This window comes from Acipenser ruthenus, chromosome 14 (genome assembly GCF_902713425.1).
Source record: "Acipenser ruthenus chromosome 14, fAciRut3.2 maternal haplotype, whole genome shotgun sequence".
Classification (NCBI taxonomy): Eukaryota; Metazoa; Chordata; class Actinopteri; order Acipenseriformes; family Acipenseridae; genus Acipenser; species Acipenser ruthenus.
Genome location: NC_081202.1, coordinates 7,389,052 through 7,412,043, shown reverse-complemented (window position 1 = coordinate 7,412,043; position 22,992 = coordinate 7,389,052). Strand labels below are relative to the sequence as shown.

Below are 22,992 nucleotides of genomic sequence, written 5' to 3'. Positions count from 1 at the left end.
CTAACTTAATAACCTCCCAGTCTATCTAGGTTTGAGACAGTATCATTGATACAAAATTCCAGGCTATTTAATCTAGAGAAAAGACAGAAAACAGGTACATAACGATTCATTTGCATTGACAGTATTTTAAAGTGCATGCCGTACCAGAAGATAAAAGAACTGCCTCACTTTTTTTTTTTTTTTTTTTTAAAAAGACAAAATGCATAACCATATGATTCACTGCTTTCTGCCCAAGGCTACTCTTTTTTACTTCAGATGCAGAGCTCAACGATTACTTGTGGAAGCCACCGAACCAGAAATATGACTGTTTTCTGCCGTGGGGAGTATTATTCTCGCTATTGAGAATAGAATTAGTTTCAGGGGTTCAGAGTCTGTGGTGCTCAGCAATACTAAAGTACATGATTGACTAGAAATGCACCCATAAACCACAATGATATACTGTACAACTGTTTTGAATTTCTGTCCTAATCTCTCACATAGTCAGTGACTACAGTATATGTTGTCAAAAGACAGATATGACTTTAGTCTCTCAACTTTAAAGCAAATCAGCACATGTTTAAACTAGCCTTTCCTGTTATTATTGCTAAAGGTGCCTCAACTAGCTATTCATTTCATTTTCCTTGTCAGGGTATAAATACTTTAGAATTGCACTTTTGCAGTTTTGCAAAAAAATTGCTGAAATAAATAATTGCAGACATCTATTTCTTGTAACTTTTTTTCCTCATCCACAAAAGCAAAACTTTTGCTACAAAAGATGTTTCCTATAATTATTTGTTTTTGAGAAATTTCTAGAAATTGTAAATTTCCATTGGGGCATGTAAACTTTTGACTACAACTGTATATAAAAAAATCTACACAGTCATATAGACAGACAGACACGACCTTCATATGGCCCCAAATTGTGATACACTTAAATACTCTTAGCTAATTGCAGTACGCAGTTCGAGATATATGAAGAATTCTAAAATAACATATAGAAAGACGGTTGAATGGACAAACAGTCTCCTTCTACCAAGAGCATATGATATGTTCAATAACTTGTGCTAAAGAATATCCTTAGCAAGTTTCATCACACTTGGACTTTAAATGATGGTGCCATGTTACATTTGATTTATTTATTCCTTAGCAACCGTAGATGATAGTTTCTCCTTGGGTCTGGACTATTGACATGAAGCACCCACACTCATCCACATACACAGGAGAGAAGGTGTGTGTCGTGTGGGAAGGCTCTCTGGTGCTAAACTTTCAAAATGACTTGCACACCTGATAGCATCAATACAGTTTAGTAGCCTACTAATCCATAGAAACCAATACAACATTTTTTTCTGGGCCAGAGTTGTAAACCTTTTTTTTTTTTTTTTTTTGCAAAAGGAATTATTTTTATTATTTGTCAAATAGTTGGCGAGTTAAATATATATATTGGGGCAGCTGGCTCTTTGAGCTAATATATATATATATATATATATATATATATATATATATATATATATATATATATATATATGTGAATGAATGAATGAATGAATGAATAAATAAATAAATAAATAAATAAATAAATAAAAATAAAAATAAAAGATTTGTCTTCACTTTGCTTTACAGTCCTATTGCTCATCCAAAGTGCCATAAGAGACAGGGTCAACTGTACATATAAACTTTCAAACCATTTATCTAATTGTCATCCATAACTATACTCAATACTGCTGAATTTAGAAATACTAATATAAACTTAAATTCAGTGACAAAACTTTGGACCAGAATTCTTTTTCAATACACTGCAATACAAACTGCATAGCAGAACAGCATTCTCGTGGGTCTAGACATGTAAACTGGTTTACTGCACGATTGTTTTCAAAGTATTAGATGCCTCTAATTGTATCTGCTGAGATCATTACTCCGAATAGCAGCTATTTTCTCAGAGATGTCAGGTGTGGGGCATTCAGAAGCAGTAAATCTGAGCTGATCTTATTTAGGAAGTATGTGATGTGCTGCTACAGTGTTTGTGAAATTAGAACATGATTTGCATGTACTGGGGTTTCTGTACTGTATGTGTGCCAGCTTAGCTAGTGGAGCAGCTGTTTGAGCCTTACCTATTAATTTACTAGAAGTATATAGGATGTGCCTCCTTACAATGTCACTCAATAATAAAAAAAAAAGTGGTGAAAAAACTTCAAGCCTGAATGTCCTTTGCTTCTTCAAAGTAAAAAGGACTTGTAATCCCTTACCTGTGTTCTCTGAACGATCAGGTGATTGTAGCTGCACTGTATAGGGTTTCTTCTGCAATATAAGGAAACAGAGATGATTACAGTAACATTTTGAATCTATTCCAGTTAACAATGCCCAAGGGCTTGCTGGCATTTGTTTTCTGGGATCTGTAACTCAATTACAGGGCAGAGCAGAAACCTTGGAATTCAAAGGAAATAAAATATATATATACTATATATATATATATATATATATATATAATTATCTCTCTCTCTCTCTCTCTCTCTCTCTCTCTCTCTCTCTCTCTCTCTCTCTCTCTCTCCTCTCTCTCTCTCTCTCTCTCTCTCTCTCTCTCTCTCTCTCTCCTCTCTCTCTCTCTCTCTCTCTCTCTCTCTCTCTCTCTCTCTCTCTCTCTCTCTCTCTCTCTCTATATATATATACTCGTTTATATAGAAAATGTGCCTTTGTACAGGGCCTCTGATTCAAAACATCAAACTTCTGTATTTTCAATTTTTTCCAGCTTTTTTGGAAACAAGCCAGAGCTGTTTGCTGCCTTTCAACACTTGACTATTTTAAACCCCAGTGCAACAAGAAGATTCTAAGAGCTTTGGCAGTTCTACAAAGGAAACAAACACAGTGAGAAAATGTAGTTGAGGCTCAGAGACGCTTACAGTCAAAGGGAAGAAAAGTTCAGACAGTGGTTTTCATCAATGGTTCTTCTTTGATATCTAAAAAGAATATATTTATAAGTTGTTAAATATTTAAGTTTTTTTTGTTGTTTTTTTTAAAAGACATTATGAGCCTATGATTAAAATAGAAGCTCTGTAGAAAATATGTTAAAACCTCAGACCTATAATATGTGGAAACTTTTAAAGCAGTGGACAGCAGCAAACTCCTTGAACGTTATGTTTACAATTAGGCATGCTTAAAATTCAAAACGTAGTGCACATAACAATATTTACTGACTGGTGAAATACAATTCAAAGTTGCTGCAGTATGTCCTCTGTTTTGTCATTTCAAATATTTTCACAAACTCATAAAACAAACATTAAACTTTAAAGCTACAGTGTGCAGTGCAAAAGCACATCATGAAAAAACACATATGTAGGTGAAAAACGCTAGAATAAAAGTCGCTACATTTAAATATATAAACACATAAAATGTTCCACTAAAGGCTTTACGTAATCTCTGCAAGTAAGAAATTGCAGTATCCAGTGTAAAAACACAAGAAATAATAAAATAACATCCAAAGCACCACTATAGCATTAGAATGTTCAATACAAAAAAAATGGTGCCTGAGTTACAAACTCTTGGGAGTGTTAAAAAAAAAAATGGTGCTGAGCAGGAATTACAATCTAGGCAGTGCTAGCCCATGCAATCTAATCATTCTTGCTGCTAACAGGGAGGGCTAGGAGCCTTTTCTTAAGATTACCCAATGCAACAAACTAAATCAAAGTCTGACTTACAGTTTGATATTCATGAAACTGGCTCTAGGCTATTGTTGGCTTTTTCAACAGCAATCTAGAGCATCATGAATTTCAGACTTCAAAAAAACATGATACTAATAATTGTGAGTTTAATATTGTGAATAGGGTCACATTGTGCATGAATACCTTCCTATTCGTACTCTGCTGACAGCAAGGTCCTCCGAAAGAGTTACGTGATGCGATTTTCTCACGCCAGGAAGGCAGAAACTATTTGCAGCCGCAGCAGATCATGCCTGTTGTTAAGCTATGACAGGATGCTGGCTTCACATACTGTGCAGTGTCAGCATGCTTCTACAGTACATGCTTGTGGCACTCAACTGCTCTGAATCAAGAGCTATGGGTTCAAGCGGTTAACTCCCACCCCCCTCTAGCAACTGTTTTAAAACCATCACAGTTTACCTGTTGCTGGCCTTCTGTGTTCTCTCATAGACTTTCAGGGTCTGCCTATGAGACCAGACAGGAGAGACCAAGGGTAACCCTGACCTGTGTACAGGGAAGTAACTGGCCCTCTGTCGCAGGCCCTGGCCACTTGGACATGACGCTGAGTAACAAAACAAACTTTCCAGCGACCAAATAGTCTCAGTTGCTTTACCCAATAGTTGGCATTGGCAGAGACAAAGAATAATGTAAATTCACAACAGATTTTCCATTCCAGCATGGAAGACTTTGCTGTTATACAGCTTTAAATAACAGTTAGGAGACAGCACATGGCTCAACTGAATCCAAGTGCCCATAACAACATGTGACCATGTTAACTGCAAAGGCAGAGCGATTAAAACAAATCTAACAAATTATAAACTGCCCAAAACAAAACACTAAAGCCAAAATGTTTAATATTATTATTGTTATTTTTTTAAGTGTAATTGTGTCTATTTTACTATTGTGGATAGCGGGGCTTGAAACCCACTCTAGGTCTTCATCCATTCATGGGTTTCAAAACGTCCCTTGTTTAGGTGTAATATTGAAATGACCAGGTGCCAGCAGTTTGAACCATTAGGTCCCTGGCAAGTCTGCTCTGTGAACCCATGTATCACGGCATGAATACGTCACACCTGACTCTGTAGGTTTACTAATAGAGTTGTTCAAACAGCTACTGTATAGTGAGGGTAGTTCTGAAACCCAGGACTGGTTTCAAACCATGAGGTGGTTTTTAATGATGACACTGACTGGCAATATTTTACACCCTCTGAGGAAGTAGCTCTGAGTTGAGCTGCAGTCTAAACAGGTACATGGCAGTCTGGCTCTGGGCATTTGTACTGTATGATTCCACTGTCAAACTTTTTGTTCACTTTAAACTGATCCATAGAAAATTATCTATACAATTGTTTCTCAGTTTTAACAATGAAGTACAGTACCACAATTGCCTTGGGCAGGCACAGCATACATGACAGAGCAATCTAATTATACACTGTCATATTGTGTGGCTTACATATTTATGAAAAAAGACATTTTTCTAAGTAAACTTAACCTTTTTATAGTGCAGTAAATACACTGCTACCTGCCGGACATCCACCACACTTTAATCTAATGGAAAAGTAGGTTTTGATAAATGACAAATGTGCATTTTTTGCTTCCATGTACAATAAAGGGCAACCTGACATGGGTGTGAAATATCGGTTAACAACTTATTGTCGGTAAGATTCACTTTGCATCATCTTCTGTTTCTGCCATAACATCCTAGTGACTTTTAAATATATATTTTTCTAGAATCTGTGATGCAAAGAGCCATTAACAGGCTTGAAAATTCCTTTGGCTCTTAATTTGCGCCAGTATCAATTAATCTCTAAAAAAAATTAATAATTGCACTGCTCTTTTTAACGAGCAATTTGGCTGCTGATTAAAGCTAATTAAGAAGAATCCACTAGTCACTATAAATACCCGCACTGTAGTTTTATGAGTAGCACATTAAGTTTATAAAATACAGAGCCAGTAAAATAAAGCTTTATAAATCCCGCCTCAAGCAAGTTAATAACTACAATATGTTACTGTACAAACTTGTATTCAAGTCAGATCATTTCTCCTCCTACTTTTATAAAGGAGTAAACCAAACACCTATTACAGCTGCATTTCTGCTGTACTGTAGGAAACAAATTGTACATGTCACTGTACAAGAGTATCTATTTTGGATCTACTCCTATCTTGAGACGTTCCAAATTATGAAAACAACAGATGACAGATAACAGTTGTGTCAGTGTAGTTTTAGGAAAAAAAAAAAAATTCTATAGCTTGTTCAGGAACAATATTGAATATTTTAGAATCCCCAAATAAAAAAGATGTATAAATATATGTCATGGTCACGTGGGGGTGGTTTGGGGGTATTCTTCATTGGAACTGCAAAACAAAGAGTTAATCATAATATTCACCCAAATAGTCCTTGATAGTTGACCTTGTCTATTCAGTAACAGAGGACTTCTCCAAGTGGTCAAACTACCAGACCATGTCTCCCTCTAATTGGAGTTCAATTGCTTTAGTAATTGCAATTGGCTAAAAGGTTGTAATGTTAATACTGTTCCATTACACTGGCCCTAGTTTGCAAATACAAAGCCTACTTTGCAAGTACATACACCAGGAAGTCGAGAAGATTTCAGGTTCTTACCAGAATTAATATGAAATCATGCTTTAACTTGGTTTATTTAAAAGCATTTAAATGAAAACTGAGTAAGCATAGTGCCGCAACACAGTACATCTTTAGCCTCCAGGTCATGACTGTAGTTTCCATGGTGATGGGGTGGAGCAACCAACAATGAACCAAACAACATATTCAACATAAACCGGTCTGATGTTCAGTGGCTTCTTTGCTATGTAACCCCCATGTTAATCTAGGAACTCTAAAATCTGCAACTTAATGCATTTACAAGGTACTCTGTGGTTCTCTCGTTCATTGACAACCTCTTGAAGCAGGAGCACTCAGAAGCAATGCATCAAGGACTGCTGTGCTATTCACAGAAAACTCCCCTAATAGAACTGTGCTTTGAACAGGACGACAAGTGGGCTTTAACATAGAATACGTTAATGTACCATGCATTTATATTGCTTCGATCCCCAATGGTTTCTCACTTTTATCCCTGTTGACAGATGTTACAGATACTGTACAGTAGCCCTATCTCAATAGGGACAAACAGCAGCTTCATAGGGCAAATCACCTTGGGATATGTGAAACATTAATCACACCATTTCCACACTAAAGGCACTGGCTATCCAAGCTCCTGCATACAAAAGGCCTACAGCTGTCCACAAGGTTTCATTTTAGCATTGGTAATCATGTCAAACTAACAACACTGACGGATAATTTCACAGTCTGGACAACAACTCCACAAGCCAACACAGCCACTATTTGTAATTCACAAGCAATATGACTGGCACAACTTTCCCCTAGCCTCTTTTAAAGCCGAATTCCAACATTGGCTTTTAAAATACTGGAACAGCTTTTTTTAAATCTAGACATTCAAACAGTAGGAGACACTACAGTGCATCCTTAAAGAAAATGGAAAAAAAAATCCCCCCATCTTCATTTTGTCCAGAAAAAGAGCAGCAAAAATGACTAGAGCCAAACCTAACCTCAGACCAGTACAGTGCATTCAGTCCAACTACACTGGCATTTATGTAACCACAACCATTGGTTCTTTTGTTCTTTTTTTTCTCCCATAGCTTCTAATCTTTGCTTTTTCACTGAGCCAATGTTTGGATACATAAAAGCTTCATTTTGAGACTGTATGGTTTTGGTTTCTGTGGTAACAGCATGATTTTTTTAGGGTATAGGGCTCCCATGCATGACGACCCGTCTTAGTCAGTCAGATACTGGGGTAATGTGAACTTATCAGGTGTCCTTAGCTATTTGTCAGTGCAACACATTTGCCCAAAACAACCATTACGACATAATAATTTAACATATTTACTTTAAGAACTTGATTATATAATAATTCATAGCTTGTCAAAGCAGATTCATGGAGAAATGATTACTCTCTCTTATTTGGTTTTCATTTCGGCTATTTAACAAATTACTTTAATGTGGCTTATACTGAATGTCATGACTTGGCGTAACTCCCTATGTACACAGCTGGCACTGCTGTTTCAAAGCTATTCATAATCCTTCTAGAAATGCTGCCTCTCCACAAAAGAGATACTAATTATAAAGCATTGCGGACACAGGTCCTTATACCCTGGGGCCGCATGAATATTTAAGTTTGTAATTGTCACAATTAAAAGAAAAAAAAAAATACTAATAATAAGGTGGGGCATGTTTCCAAAAAGACAGAGAACCCCTGCTGCAGACTGTGTCCAAATGTGTGGTGGTTTTGTTGATAACCGGGGGCCAAAATTCACGAGCGTAAAGTTTTCAAATGACTTTTTTTTTTTTTTTTTGCCATTCCCCCCTTACCGTTTTAAGCTGTTTGCAATTATTCTTAGTGGTTCTTATCTCTCAAATACTGTGTGTTGCGGGCTCCCGAGTGGCGCATCCAGTAAAAGCACTTGCGTAGAGTGCAGGATGCGCCCTATATTCTGGACGTCGCGAGTTCGAGTCCAGGCTATTCCTTTGCCGACCGAGGACGGGAGCTCCCAGGGGGCAGCGCTCAATTTGCCGAGCATCGCCCGGGGGGAGGGAGGGTTAGGTCGGCCAGGATGTCCTCGGCTCACCGCGCACCAGCGACCCCTGTAGTCTGGCCGGGCGCCTGCGGGCTTGCCTGTAAGCTGCCTGAGAGCTTCGTTGTCCTCTGACGCTGTAGCTCTTGGGTGGCTGCATGGTGAGTCCGCAGTGTGAAAAAAAGCGGTCAGCTGACGGCACACACTTCGGAGGACAGTGTGTGTTTGTCTTCGCCCTCCCGAGTCAGCGCAGGGGTGGTAGCGGTGAGCTGAGCATAATAAAATAATTGGCCATTCCAAATTGGGAGAAAATAATAAAAATAATTGGCAACGACTAAATTTATATAAAAAAAAAATATATATATATACTGTGTGTTAAGGTGATTTAGTTCAGGAGCTATTCTTCAGTTGTCTGCCAAAGACATAAATACTGAAGGCTAAATCAAAGAGAGTGTCTTTTTACAAGTAAGCAATAGCACCACCTAGCAAACTGAATGATACTTGTTTTGATGCGGCAGATCACTAGATGGCGTTGACTCTTACTTTTATAAAGTCATTTTGACTGATCTAGACTGGGTTACATTTATCTTTGGCTGCAGCAAAAACACCTGAATACAAACTTCAAAAAAACAAAAACACAGGTTTAGAGTAAAAGAACCACTCATCATACAATGGAAGGAAACAGTGAAACCTGAAGCTAACTGAAATTTGAAGCAACTTACACCAGAACGCATTGCTGTGTACTGCATGTGCTTCTACATGTGAACAAAACAAGCTTGGTTTCCAAATACGCAAGGCTTGCAGACAAACCACGATGCATGGACGCAAACGCTATCGTGCCTTGATGTGTTTTATACAGGCAATTCAAAACTCAGATCACATCTACAATAATTAAAATCCACTTGCAGGGAAGGCTGCCAGCCGCACTTCCCAATCTTGATATATCCACGTCCCACAACGTGCTGTAATACTAAACCATGTTGGAGGTAGCTGTTCATCCCCTAAACACAAAGAGGTTGTTTATTAAAACATAACATTTAATTATTTAAAAAACAAGAACTAAGATTTGCAATGTTTATGCAGAAAAACTAAATCTTATTTCTGGAAAATTCATCTGGGTTGAACTGACCACTTTATTTACCAACCAACAGCGACTTTCTTTGTTGAATTCAACTGGCATCGACATGACAATAATTCATTTCCACACTGACAGACCAGTGTGTTTACATTATCCAACTGTACAGGGACATCTCCCACTCTGCTCATTGTGCCACGTATGGATGAATACAGTCAAATGGTGGATTTTGATTTATATAAAAAAATAAAATTATAATAAATTTAAAAAAAAAACCCTGACAACAGGCAATATACAAGTGGCTATCTTTTTGTTTCCATATGCTCAAAGAGGACAGCAGAATAATGACCTGGGTGGCAAATAACTATATGAGTGTGAGCTCAGCCTGACAGACAAACAACAGAGACAATGAGAGCAAATGGTTTGTGGCCCTGTCTAGTCTCATTCCCATTTATTATCAGGACCTTGTCAATCAGCAAAACAGTAATTAACTTCAGTGCCTCTTGCCAGGTGTAAGGTAATAATAGAAGACTCTCACAAACAACGCCTGTGCTGGGGACAGATGATGTAATCCTTCTCCAATCTGTGGTGGGGGAGTATCAGAGGGATTTTCATTAACTGGGAAGAAAAGAAAATCCAATTCCAAGGGCAAAAGACCAATTGTGTATTCATGGACATGCAGTAAAAATACTGCACAGCAGTTCCAGGTTATACTAGGAGCTTGATTATCCACAGTGTATAGGTAAACAAGCTCAGGTGTGTTATATTAAACTGCTTGTAACGGGGTGATGGTCCGTGCTTACCCCCACCCACAACCACATTCTTCACCTCAGGAACACGGAGGTTTTGGGACCACAGGAAACAGCAATGGTCGTGTTCACAGGAATACATATTTATTTTGGCACTGGAAGAATACTTCACACAAATTACAAATGACTATGAAAAACACAGACAGCTGGCACCATGGTTCTTTTTTAACAAAATTCTCTTTAATTAAATGTCCTTTTTAAAATTCCTTTACAAGTACTCAAACTTCCAGAAGTCACACGCTTTGGCTCAAACTCGCGTTTTGCACAATCTGTGCTTCTTTCATACAGGAAAATGTGAAACGTACAAAATGATGATTGTACTGTACAGTACATAGTACTATTAGCTTTAGTAACATTTACTGAAATTATATCGTTAGCTCTGACCTAAGGATTGCCCTCAATTCAATGACTGAACTCACTGCAGGGAATTCTCTCCCCTAAGCTTAACCTCCTCCTGCAGAGCATCATGGACAAAAGACCCTTTGACCACCCTTTGACCCCCACCTTGACCAAAGTCTGCAGCCAATCAGCAGATGGCCAAAGATCTAGATTACAAACAATCTGTGCTCAGTCCCCAGACATCCCCACCACCCCCAATCACTTTATCAGGAATTTCTTTCCCCGAATCAACATATTACATTTTCCTAACTTAATTCCATGCCTTGTAACCTGGTAGACCAAGCTAAACTAATCCACATACACAGGATAACAGTGTAGGGCTGTTGCAGAAATAATAATATGAAATGTTGACCATTATGACCATTACACATGTTTGGTATACAGAAGGATGGACAGATTCATCAACACATCCCCAGATTCTGATATATTCAGTTCGCTAAAAAGAAAGCTAAAGAAAGACACTTGAATAAAATCCGTCCCATTGTATTATAAAGTAAAATCCAAATCCAATAACGAGTACCTCACATGCATCATTGCCTATATAGAAGTACATAAGCACTACATTATTAAAATCAAAGTCTGAGGTGAATAATTCATTGGTTAAGCTTGATCAAATTCAGGCAACCAGTTTCCAAGATATAGTCAACTGCTAGAAGTCAGCACTGGTGGATTATTAAGTAACAACCTTCTTTAAAACTGCATGTAAAGCAAAATTACCGAACAGTAATTTAAAACACATGCAATTTGCACCCAACTGCACAGCCCTGACGTGAGATAACAAATGATTGGTTTAATCAGGTGCCTACTGAGCTTTTCTGTTAATGTCTCCAGCCATAAAAGCACTGGTTTGTTTGAGCTTGGAAGAGTTCCGCAAGGATCAGCACCCACTGCATCTATCTGGACTGACTGGTACTGGGAAACAGTGCCTTAATGTGTCTCTCTCTTCAGCCGAGATAGCACAGTGCTCAACTATTGTCAAACAAAACCACGAGTTGGGTCTTTGTTTTGTCCCCAGCCAGTGTGAATGGGAACTTTCATGAAGCAGTAAATAGTGTGATCATGACAGGCAATGGGGGGGGACGGGGGGACGGGGGGACGTTCCCCTTCAAGGTGTAGTCATTTGTTTAGCCAATCTAAGAAATAACAACAAAAAGAGGAAGACAATGTCTCACCTGTAGTACTATTCTAGCAATGGCCCACATTGTACCATTGCTGTTGCTCTTGTAACATTGCCATTGAAGAACATTTGAATTCTAACAGTGCCTGCCTGCCTTCCAGTGGGATCAGTGGTAGCTGCTGGGTCAATGTCTACAAATAGTTTTAATCTGATAACATGGTTCATTACTGGATGAAAAATTATTGATTAAAACAAACTCAGTTAAAGAGACAGTAGAATGAGGTAATGAGGATGTCCAACTAGTTAAGGGTTTGTTTTCCTCAGGAATCACCTTGGCATGTGAAAACAGGGAGTTGAGATATCTTTATAAGGTTACTGACTAAAGCAAAACCAGCTTAAAATGAAGTGGATGGAGGAGGGGTGGGAGGGTTTTCTTATTATTTATTACTATGGGGAAATACACAGAAGTCATATGAACGCTAAAGATAGACCCAGTATTATTCAAGTGAATGCCCAGAACTGTAGATAATAGTTTAGAAACTGTAGTGCATAAATTGTCGACGTACCTATTAAAGCAGTACAGTACAGGTTTTAACAGTCAGACATATTATTATTCCTGAAAAATGCTTTGAACAGATGTCTACCAGACAAATAATTTTCTGTAGCATTGAATCTATTTTGGTAAGATTGGATGGCTGCTCTTTGGGGAGTGTAAGTCTTCTTCCCTTGATTTGAAAGTGCTGACCCATCAATTCCTTGGGCTTCTTAGGGCCCCATATTCAAAAGAGATGCGACGGCGCAGCTGGGCTTGCATGGTTTTTTAGGGTGCAAGGACAGATTCGCTGCCCCGTCTGATTTTCAATATCACAGTCGCACTTGAAAACTAGCTTTGCATCGGTGCAAGGTTTTGTCAGAACTTTGTGGCCGTTTCAGGGCGTTCCCTGCTATTTTTGATCCACCTCCCAGTTTACCTGCAATGTTCAAGCAGTAGAATGATCGCATCTCGCCCTGTTGCATCTCTTTGACTCGGTGTGCTTTGAGTTGTTCTAAATTAGTTGCAGTTGTTGCAATGAGCTGTAAAAGGGTTTTTATTAAGAGTAGCCAGGTTTGTGTAAAATGTGTTAGAGGGTAACACAATTGTGTTAAGTTCGTAATTAACGACAGGATATGTGATTTTGACAATCTGTACTTAAACACAAACTTAAGCACGGCTAGAGCTATGGAATTGTGAAACAAACATGGCATGACTTCTAGTTTAGCATGCTTGAGGAAAGGAGGAGATGGGGAAGGAGGAGATACCCTGCAAATATATAGGGCCAGCGTGACTTTTCTTGACCAGTCAGATGAACAAGTCTTACAGCGATCGCGGCTTGATAAACAGGCTCTAACAGATCAGTTTTCAAGGACGATATACCGAGTGCTACTGCCAGGAGCTGTGTCATACCAGTGCACATAGAGGTTACTGCTGCCTTAACCTTTCATGCAACTGGCTCATTACAAATACCAGCTGGGGATGGTTCAATGTCTAAATGCATCAGTCAGGTAGCAGCCGTGGTTAAGAGGGCAAATAAATACATTGTTTTTCCTATGTCCCCAGTGCAGCAACACAAAGTGAAACAGGGCTTTATGACTTTGCATCATTCCTGAATGTACTTGGAGCTATTGTGTACAAATGTTCGCATTCGTGCACCTTCAGAGATATTTTCCAAAACAGGAAGTGTTTTCACTCAGTGAACATGCATATAGTCTGTGATGCAAAGTGTCTAATAACTAATGTGGTTGCACAACATCCTGTCCACCGACCCCAGATCAGATGTGGATTAATAATAATGGACCCCCATTCTTCAGCACTGGTTAATTGTATATTTGTGGGAGGCCCACTCCAGTGCCCCTCAGTTTCTTTTCTAATTTGTCTTTAGCATGGGCTTTAACATCAGAATACCTTCTTCTGATGTCCACAATATTTATTGAAGCCTTCGATACAGCATTAACTTTATTAACTATTGTTTGCCATGCTTTCTTTTTCTGCTTTACAATGATTTGTACTACAGCCTTTTCCAAATAAAGCCGATTCATTCTGGATTACTTCTTCCAAAATGATGTGCGTCTCTTCCTCTGTGAAGTTTTTTTTTTAAGGCAACCCATTTGAGCCATTGCTTGCCTTTCAAACTTTTCCAGCACAACCGCTGGCCATTTAAATACTTATTTACTATGAAGAGTGGCAGGCTTACGACTTTAAATGTTCTTACTGAAAATTGCTTTTTTTAGAACTGTTCGTAAGTCAGTCGCGGCACTGGCTGTGTTGCATCTGCACGTAGAATATTCCAGTGATTGAAGAGCTGCAGGCCAGGATGTTTAGCCCTCCTGCTTCACTCTGGAATTTTCTTCCTGGTGTCATGTGGAGTGCAGAGAGTGTCAATCATTTGAAGGCCAGGCTGAAGCCTTATCTTGGTAATCAAGGCTTTTGTTAAAAAGCACACTGCATCATGGGATGCTTGTAACATAGAAAAACATCCGCCAAGCACACTTTCTTTTTTTTATCCCACTCAATATCCCTCCCTGTCCCTGAGAAAGACTGTGGGACTGTCACTTTGTACCTCTACTCCCCCTTTCCCTCACTGAACTCAAGAACAACTCCTGCAATTATTCAAATCACAAATTCCCAACCCCCGCTGCAGCCTGAATCAATGAAAATAACTTAAGTGGTGGGAAAACAAGCAAACTTGTGATCCTGAACCAAATACAGTGCCTTGCGAAAGTATTCGGCCCCCTTGAACTTTGCGACCTTTTGCCACATTTCAGGCTTCAAACATAAAGATATGAAACTGTAATTTTTTGTGAAGAATCAACGCCAAGTGGGACACAATCATGAAGTGGAACGAAATTTATTGGATATTTCAAACTTTTTTAACAAATAAAAAACTGAAAAATTGGGCGTGCAAAATTATTCAGCCCCTTTACTTTCAGTGCAGCAAACTCTCTCCAGAAGTTCAGTGAGGATCTCTGAATGATCCAATGTTGACCTAAATGACTAATGATGATAAATAGAATCCACCTGTGTGTAATCAAGTCTCCGTATAAATGCACCTGCACTGTGATAGTCTCAGAGGTCCGTTTAAAGCGCAGAGAGCATCATGAAGAACAAGGAACACACCAGGCAGGTCCGAGATACTGTTGTGGAGAAGTTTAAAGCCGGATTTGGATACAAAAAGATTTCACAAGCTTTAAACATCCCAAGGAGCACTGTGCAAGCGATAATATTGAAATGGAAGGAGTATCAGACCACTGCAAATCTACCAAGACCTGGCCGTCCCTCTAAACTTTCAGCTCATACAAGGAGAAGACTGATCAGAGATGCAGCCAAGAGGCCCATGATCACTCTGGATGAACTGCAGAGATCTACAGCTGAGGTGGGAGACTCTGTCCATAGGACAACAATCAGTCGTATACTGCACAAATCTGGCCTTTATGGAAGAGTGGCAAGAAGAAAGCCATTTCTTAAAGATATCCATAAAAAGTGTCGTTTACAGTTTGCCACAAGCCACCTGGGAGACACACCAAACATGTGGAAGAAGGTGCTCTGGTCAGATGAAACCAAAATCAAACTTTTTGGCAACAATGCAAAACGTTATGTTTGGCGTAAAAGCAACACAGCTCATCACCCTGAACACACCATCCCCACTGTCAAACATGGTGGTGGCAGCATCATGGTTTGGGCCTGCTTTTCTTCAGCAGGGACAGGGAAGATGGTTAAAATTGATGGGAAGATGGATGGAGCCAAATACAGGACCATTCTGGAAGAAAACCTGATGGAGTCTGCAAAAGACCTGAGACTGGGACGGAGATTTGTCTTCCAACAAGACAATGATCCAAAACATAAAGCAAAATCTACAATGGAATGGTTCACAAATAAACATATCCAGGTGTTAGAATGGCCAAGTCAAAGTCCAGACCTGAATCCATTCGAGAATCTGTGGAAAGAACTGAAAACTGCTGTTCACAAATGCTCTCCATCCAACCTCACTGAGCTCGAGCTGTTTTGCAAGGAGGAATGGGCAAAAATTTCAGTCTCTCGATGTGCAAAACTGATAGAGACATACCCCAAGCGACTTACAGCTGTAATCGCAGCAAAAGGTGACGCTACAAAGTATTAACTTAAGGGGGCTGAATAATTTTGCACGCCCAATTTTTCAGTTTTTTATTTGTTAAAAAAGTTTGAAATATCCAATAAATTTCGTTCCACTTCATGATTGTGTCCCACTTGTTGTTGATTCTTCACAAAAAATTACAGTTTCATATCTTTATGTTTGAAGCCTGAAATGTGGCAAAAGGTCGCAAAGTTCAAGGGGGCCGAATACTTTCGCAAGGCACTGTAGATCAATCAGCTATGTTTAAATAGGGGGGGTGTATGAATTCCCCTAACATAATGCCCCAATTAAAGACGCAAGCAGCTCCCAGACCACAAAAGCAATAGAATGCAATAGAACTCCCCTCCTTCCAATCAGCTCACTTTTAAACCAGCTCTATGCAGCCCATTTCAATCTGGAGAATCTAATGGTTTCCCTCAAACCATTTTGGTAGTAAGTCATAAAATAGTGACTTCACTATACTTTTAAGTAAGAAATAGACTGGAATATCAACTACACTGGGCCACAGTGTGGGCTACTAGACTTTGCTCGTGCTGCACAGGACTCAGTTCACAACTGGTGTTTTTAGTCTGTGTGTTAGTATAGTGTACTGCTATGTGGTACATTTTATTGTTAAGCTCTAAAGACGACCCTAACAAATTAATAATAGTTTCAGTGTACTGTATTCTGACAAAGAAATACACTGTGATGTATTTGAATTCAAAAGGCCTGATGGCAACAAAATAACAGGGGCTAATTGAAATGGTCCTTGTATTCTTGCAGTTATTTATAAAGTAACCAGATGGAGGGGAATCGAAGTCTGTACACAGAGTATTTAGTACAGTCTATGGAGCAGACAGGTGGAGACAGCGACAGTCCTGAAGTGACAATGAGCAGGAGAATTCAGGAGGGGGGCTGCAGGGAATCAAGTCTATTTCTGAACAAAAGCATGCACTCTAATGCTGGACAGGCTTTATCCGCACTGTGACGCCCAGCAGGCCAGCCATCCACCAAGACATCTTGCCCCACTGTCCCTCTGAGATTAAGCAATCACTGGTCAGCTGTTACGCCTTAGAAAAGCAGGCACTTGTGTTTCAATTCCTCACATTCTTCACCATTCTGCATCTACTCAACCACTCTAATGTCTTACCTATACAATAAATACTTTGTATTAGTTTATCATACGACCCATGTTAAACCAAAATGAAGAGACTGAATGGGAATAGTGACATGAGTGGTGTGAATTACCAAAACTATTTATTGCGAAAACACCACAATATTTTCTCATTATAACGCAATCATTATTGTGAAATAACGCAACAGTATCTAGTAATAACGCAATACATATTGTTTTCTTTGTGGCGCTAATGCACAGCATATTAAACTGTCTGACTACACAATTTTAAAAAATACAAAACGCTGGTTTTGTTCGCCTTCATTTAAAATATGATTCGCCGGAAGGAGTCACCGTGTAGGTATTACACAAATGCTGATTCAGTATTGCATTGTATATATGTATGTATGTATGTATGTATGTATGTATGGCAGAGTAGGTATTCCTGGATTAATTTATTTACTAATTTATAACTGTTGTAACAAAAAGTCTTAAAAAATTATAAGACCCCTTAACATCCTACAGTATAATCCAGTGATACAACAGTATTTTGGAAACAGTAACTTTTAATTACTGTACCGCATCCTTATTTTTCTATGTTGCAGTAATACTGCGAAATTAATGAATACGTCACTTTTCTTGTAAGGGATACACAAAAATATTAAATAAAAAATAGCATTATAGTGCCCAACTGAAAATCAAGAAGAACAAACTAATTACGTGTTGAGACATTTTTGGTGTAACATTAAATGACTGAAATGCCAGAACCGTTGACAGCCCCATTCTTCTCTAAACAAAACAAACTTTATAGACTAATAACGTTTTCCACTGTCGTGGCTGGTGTAGGAGTCTGTGTGTACCCTGGCAAATAAGTCAACAGAACTGACAAGCAATAATATATCGGCATGAGGAGGAGAAAAAAATACATCTGGTTAAGATAACAGAAAAAAAAACAAGGAACGTTCACATGGTATCCAGGAAAGGGAGATCCTTAGCCAAGCTAAAATAAATCCACTGCAGTAAAGCCAACACAATCCCACATTATTTTAACAGTACTTTTAAGTGGAATGTCTTCTTTTTTCTTTCAAAGGTTGGTAAGATTCTGCAAACATGTTAACAACTTTTTAACAAAGTTGTTTTTAAACAAATACTTGAAATGAACGGAGGCAGCTAACGGGATATTTTAATAATGCATTTTATACTTTCGCTGTGTAGAAACAAAAGTTCAAAACACCCTATTTGTTTATTTCTGATTCTTTAAACGTGTTACATGTTTTGATTCAATCACGACCCGTATTGTTACATTTTGCAATCTTTTCTATGATGAGACAGGCAAACAAAATAACTGTCTGTTCTGTCAAAGAGCACTACTATCAAACAACAAACAGCACAAAACGTCAGCTCTTTATTTTTGTTTATCCTAAACACGTTTGTTTAAAACCTTAACGTATGCAAGAGTAACTATTTGAAAGAAAAAAAAAAAAGAAAAACTTACCTTCCAGTTTGAGTCGGAATCGATTACGTCGGCGAGGCCACAAATCAAATCTATAAAACTTTAACGTAACTTTTTATCCCGTTTGCTTTAAAGGGATTTCCCTGATCGCGTAAATCAAATACTTTTTTTAAATTTCATTTTATATATATATAATGACTAATTTAATAATTGTGATTTCCAACTATGTGCAAAGTGTGTGTAAACAGATGTAAACACCGGTCCTAAACAGAGTCCGTGTTCTAGTAGTTCCCACTACTTGTTGAACATTTTGTGGCTCTTCAGATTTTTTGCTGGAAGCGGAAATGGAATAGAAAAATTAAGGAGAGAGGCGTACTGACTCCTGCAGGCGTCACATCACATCAACAGCTTGTGAAACCCATGGGTTCTAAAAGTGAGTGCTTTATACAACTGTTAGTCATTGTAGAGTCATTATTATCAGTACAAAAGGCGATATTTTTGGCATAGGTGACAAAGAACTAATAATCATTAATCATTCTCAATCTGCCTATATTCTAAACAATATACATATTAGTATAGAATGTTAATCTATCAATCTATCAATCTATCTATCTATCTATCTATAACAGTGTATACATATCTCTGGTACAGTAGAAAAAAAAAACAAATTATATCTAAAATCTAAATCTGTTTTCAAATTAAATCCATACGCATGATTATAAAAACAAATATGTAAAGTCCACGTTTCAATCCCACAATATGCGTTTTCAAATGTCACCCATCAAAAAGGGACTTGGCATCACACAACAGATGGAATTGGACTTTGTGACTGATTGCTTTAATTATGCTAGTGCTCGTGCAATCTCCCCCTGATGGAGAGCCAGATGTTCAGAAAATGATTCTCCCATTAGAATTGTTGTGGAACTTTTTGTACAAAAGTAAATATGAGAATTTTAGACACGCTCCATGTAACTCATTAGTTGCCAAAACAAATACTGTATTACATGCAAAGGATTTTTAATGACACCTTGACGTTAACCTCACATGTGAACCATTAACTATTTCATTGCAGCAAATATGGGAACTGGAAACATTTTCTATAGAAAAGTGTAATGTGTTTCTCAAAATAGTTGAAAATATATTTCTAACGTTTGATAACTCATAAAACAAACCATTTAGAATAGAACTGATGAAATAAAAAAAGATAATCACTTTCCTGAATGTATATCTTTAGGACGTTTTTATCCCGTTTTTTTTATTTTTTATAACTTTACTGCCCCCTATTATTTAGTTACATTTTTAGCATGTTTCCTTAACTTGCATGTTGTTCTGAATGTATGCATGGGAGACCCCCAATACTCTCTGCTCAAGAGAATATCGTTTTTTGAGAGTGTCAGGATTTATCAATTCTATATCTACTCAAAAAAGCGTGAATAAACTGGTAGAATAAACAGACCAGCCACGTAAAGATGTGATATCAACAAACGGGGCCATGTTATACACAATGTAAATGGTTAAAAAAAAAAAGGGAGGGCCACGTTTGCCCCAACTGTGTCTTGTTGAACCTTTACATGGTATATTTATTTACAGGACTAAGACTTTCTGGTATATAACTCTGCCCTTTTTGCTGTCATCATATACAGACGTGCTCAAATTTGTTGGTACCCCTCCACAAAAAACGAAGACTGCACAATTTTCTCTGAAATAACTTGAAACTGACAAAAGTAATTGGCATCCACCATTGTTTATTCCATATTTAATAGAAATCAGACTTTGCTTTTGATTTTTTATTCAACATAATATTGTAAATAAGAAAACAAATGAAAATGGCATGGACAAAAATGATGGGACCGCTAACCTAATATTTTGTTGCACAACCTTTAGAGGCAATCACTGCAATCAAACGTTTTCTGTAGCTCTCAATGAGACTTCTGCACCTTTTGGCCCACTCTTCCTGAGCAAACTGCTCCAGCTATCTCAGGTTTGATGGGTGCCCTCTCCAGACTGCAAGTTTCAGCTCTTTCCATAGATGTTCGATAGGATTCAGATCAGGACTCATAGAAGGCCACTTCAGAATAGTCCAATGTTTTGTTCTTATCCATTCTTGGGTGCTTTTAGCTGTGTGTTTTGGGTCATTATCCTGTTGGAGGACCCATGACCTGCGACTGAGACAGAGCTTTCTGACACTGGGCAGTACGTTTCGCTCCAGAATGCCTTGATAGTCTTGAGATTTCATTGTGCCCTGCACAGATTCAAGGCACCCTGTGCCAGGCGCAGCGAAGCAGTCCCAAAACATAACCGAGCCTCCTCCATGTTTCACTGTAGGTATGGTGTTCTTTTCTTTGAAAGCTTCATTTTTTCGTCTGTGAACATAGAGCTGATGTGACTTGCCAAAAAGCTCCAGTTTTGACTCATCTGTCCAAAGGACATTCTCCCAGAAGGATTGAGGCTTGTCAATATGCATTTTAACAAATTCCAGTCTGGCTTTTTTATGTTTTTCTTTCAAAAGTGGAGTCCTCCTGGGTCTTCTTCCATGGAGCCCACTTTCGCTCAAAAAGCGACGGATGGTGCAATCAGAAACTGACGTACCTTCACCTTGGAGTTCAGCTTGTATCTCTTTGGCAGTTATCCTTGGTTCTTTTTCTACCATTCGCACTATCCTTCTGTTCACTCTGGGGTCGATTTTCCTCTTGCGGCCGCGCCCAGGTATGTTGGCTACAGTTCCATGGACCTTAAACTTCTTAATAATATTTGCAACTGTTGTCACAGGAACATCAAGCTGCTTGGAGATGTTCTTGTAGCCTTTACCTTTACCATGCTTGTCTATTATTTTCTTTCTGATCTCCTCAGACAACTCTCTCCTTTGCTTTCTCTGGTCCATGTTCAGTGTGGTGCACACAATGATACCAAACAGCACAGTGACTACTTTTCTCCATTTAAATAGGCTGAATGACTGATTACAAGATTGGAGACATGTGTGATACTAATCAAAGAAACCAATTAGTTTGAAATATCGCTATAATCCAATTATTTATTATCTTTTCTAAGGGGTACCAACAAATGTGTCCAGGCCATTTTAGAATATCTTTGTAGAATAAGCAATAATTCATCTCTTTTCACAGCTTCTTTGCTTTATTCTATGACATACCAAAGGCATGCAAGTATACATGATAAAATAGCTTTTAATTTCATCACTTTTCAGGAGGAATGAAGCATTATTTCAATGAGCTGTAAGGGTACCAACAAATTTTAGCACATCTGTATTTAAATGGCTTCTCCCTTTATTCTGGTTATTAACTTGGGCCATTTTTTGAACATATTTAGATAGATACTACTTTTTTTTCTTCTGGGATTTGAACCCATGTATACAGATGTGTCTAATATATTATACTTGATCACAGTGCATAAAGCAGTAGCCCACGCTGTCTTCTTAAATTTCTGTTTTATTTTATATATTCAAACTTGACTTGAGTTAGAAATGTGTTACTCTTTGCAGGCCCTGTAGCCACAGGAGGTTATTACATATGTGAATTCCATCAAAAGAATCATCACAGTCCCTACCAGTATAGTCTCATGCATGAAGATCCACCTTTGTTTGCTGTTTCACCTTTTCAACAAGAAGACACTTGTTGATGGCCTATCACTCCTAATATATCCACAGATATTCAAATATTGTTCTGTATGTTATGTCTGAGTGTTTAAAGCTATCCAGAAAAATAATGCTCAAACAGCTAGGATTGCTGCTGCAATAGAGAATTCCCATAAAGTTCAGTCCAGTATAGGTAGTCACGGTATGTTATTGAAGCTAAGGGTGGGAAACCTTTTAAGGGAAATATAAAATGCAGATTTGAAATATGCAAGGATAAACAGGAAATCAAAATTGGTACTATAAATGTACTTAAAAAGCTCAGACTTCATTTCAGACATGCACATTTAAAAGCAAACAACCATAAGAATTAGAGTTAAGTAAACAGTAGTATATGTACTGTATGTGTAAGATGGGCCCCCAATGTTTTCAATTTAAACAAACACAGAACCCTGTTTCCCCATTGGAAGATAAATGTAGCATTCTTTTTACAAGCTTATGTAAGTTATCTAGAAAAGATGTACATTAAAAAAATCTAATTAAAGCCAGATGTTGGTAAATACCTTAGGGTTTTAGAGAACATTGCAACATTTTACTTTGTTTTCTGTTTGTTTTAAAATGAGAATTCTTCCGTCCAACTTTTTTCTTCAACAACAGATTAGCACATATTATTGTTGTTATTTTGTTTGTTTTTTGTCCAAGGTATAAAAAAATTGGCACCATAGAAAAGCAAAAACAGAGATTTTCTTAAGGCCTCTAAGCTTGCAAGTAGAGCAAATCTTATTACAGTTAAAAGTACAGTTATATAGTTCATTATGTAAAAATGGCAGTTCAACTCCAAAGCAAAATATTAACAAAAACTACAAAACTTTCATAAGAACATAAGAACATAAGAACGTTTACAAATGAGAGGAGGCCATTCAGCCCATCTTGCTCGTTTGGTTGTTAGTAGCTTATTGATCCCAGAATCTCATCAAGCAGCTTCTTGAAGGATCCCAGGGTGTCACCTTCAACAACATTACTGGGGAGTTGGTTCCAGACC

The 22,992-nt window shown here is 38.1% G+C and overlaps 1 protein-coding gene across 6 annotated transcripts in view; it reads right to left on the bottom strand.

The window, feature by feature from the left end:
* LOC117419383 (tetraspanin-9) overlaps positions 1 to 18,776 on the bottom strand; it is a 128,040-nt gene extending 109,264 nt beyond the window's left edge. For 4 of the 6 annotated variants that reach the window (XM_034032089.3, XM_034032086.3, XM_034032088.3 and 1 more), the window contains exons 1-2: positions 18,407 to 18,776; positions 2,223 to 2,274 (exon numbers count right to left, since the gene is read on the bottom strand). The gene's annotated coding sequence lies outside the window, so the exon portion shown is untranslated. The remainder of the gene's footprint in view (positions 1 to 2,222; positions 2,275 to 18,406) is intronic. The other 2 variants (XM_034032092.3, XM_058985687.1) reach the window with 1 other exon arrangement.
* Positions 18,777 to 22,992: the final 4,216 nt, after the last annotated feature.